Genomic DNA, 2119 nt, shown 5'->3' on the forward strand with positions numbered 1-2119 from the left:
AAAATTGCTTTTGGTGAATCGTCAGATATGTTTCAAACAGTTTTGGCACAAGTTAAGCTTGGCGCAGAAATACAATTAACCCTTGGTAGAGCCGATCAACGCGCATTGATAGTTCTATATGTGAGGCAGCGGGGTCAAATCAGGCGCTCGTCAATAATAATACATGTAGAATCAAAGTGATGAAACTGGCATTTTTCCCCGGGTTTGTGAATTTTTATCGAAATTTTGTTTTTTGGCTCAACACCTTTCATGCTCCTTAAAGAACACATTTCTGTGTGGATTTTTTTTTTTAAACCGAGAAACGTTAATTAAAGGCACAAAAATGTAAATTTTCATTTCTCATGGACGCTCAAGCTAGGGAAATAACAAATCTTTGGCGGCCATTTTCTGACTAATTGTACCTCTGAAAACAGGTGACCCCACCTCCTTCATTTGCAAATATCTCGACTTGTATTCAAGATAAATGGATATATTTTTTAAAGTCAAAAGCAACATAAATAAACAAGCTTTAAGATGATACCAATAACTCTGCATGCCCAAAAATTGACGAGCGCCTGATTCGGCCGCGTTTCTCAATAAAACGGTGAGGGGCGAGGGGAGCTTGACAGCGGCTACAGGGGGTGACGTCGCGACGCTATAACCACCTCCCTCGTTGTTGTTGTTGATGCCCCTCTCCTGAAGACCGAAGGGTATCGTGTAGAGCTGTGCCAATACGATTCCACTACTCAACATTCGCGAATTTTTCTTTATTCACAGCTGTTTGATTCGAAGCGTGGGGGAGCCACCCTTTTTTTTTTGTTTTAGGTAAGTGTGTTACGGCGCTCGCAACTGCATAAGGTCATATGAGCGCGCGGGACACATTAAACTTTTTCAGTTGGTAGGAAGTTTTGAATTTTGCGCGGATGGCCGAGGCCTACTCTTATCGGTGGAGCCATTCGAATGCTCGGCAATATTTAAAAAATGAATGATCTTATTGGATTTTCCTCTCATTGTTCTCACGCTATAGCGTGTGAAATCCGTAGCTTGCACTGTATACTTCCCGCAAAGGAAGCCGAGAATGTTTCTGAGTTGTGTCCTAGGATCTGCTGGGGGTAATAAAAGTTGTAAAAGGAATATAGCATACGAGGGGCATACACGAGGCATGCAAGTTAACGTGTTTTTAAAAATATTTTTTTACCTGACCATGAAGGGATGAAGGAAGAAAGCTGAAATTAGGTACTAACCTTAATCTTTCCCTATGTAGTCGCCTTCCACAGTTATACATTTTTGCCATCTGTGTTTTTTAAATTTGACTTTTTAAGTATTTTTTTTACGGCGCTCGCAACAACATAAGGTCACATGAGCGCCAAGGGGTGGATGTCAACAGAGAAGTCTTTACGTCAACAGAGAAGTCTTGTGACCCCATATGTCCGGGGTGCCTTGATAGTCGAAGCAGACTTTGTGCTGTTGAAGCTAGAGAGGTGAGCAGAGTAATTGCCTGTGAAGACTTCTCTGTTGGCATCCACCCCTTGACGCTCATATGACCGTATGCAGTTGCGAGCGCCGTAAAAACTCTACTAAAACTAAAAACTAAGACAGCACAAGTTTCTTGATTTTCAACACATTGTCTTCTGTTGTTGCGGTCGCTGGGCAACAATCTCGGTGATCATCTTCAATGTCCTTGAATCCACATTTGAATTTTTTGCACCAAAATTTTATCAAAGCATAGGATGGGCAATCAATCTCCGTAAAAGTATCCTGTAGTTGATTGCCTTTCAAAAACAAAAACTTCAATACTGCTCTGTGCTCAATTTTCTCCTATTTTATGTTGAAACTGGAGAACAACATACCCCATTCACTTATAGTGCGCTGGTGCTAAAAGTAGAAATTGAACATTCCCCAAAATTTACATGCATTTTAGGAAAATGATTGTCAGCGTTCACCCCAAATTTCAGATTTTTACCTTTATTACTTCATGGTCAGGTAAAAAGCTTTTGGTATGTCTCTCGTACTGTAGATCGTGAATATATACTATATAAAGGGAGTTATTGTTATAATCACTTTATTCTTCCACCTTCTCTATCCTCCCCCCCCCTCTCTCTACTACTACTACTACTACTACTACAGAACTGCCATTATG

The sequence above is a fragment of the Aplysia californica genome, unplaced genomic scaffold (assembly GCF_000002075.1).
Source record: "Aplysia californica isolate F4 #8 unplaced genomic scaffold, AplCal3.0 scaffold01086, whole genome shotgun sequence".
Lineage (NCBI taxonomy): Eukaryota > Metazoa > Mollusca > Gastropoda > Aplysiida > Aplysiidae > Aplysia > Aplysia californica.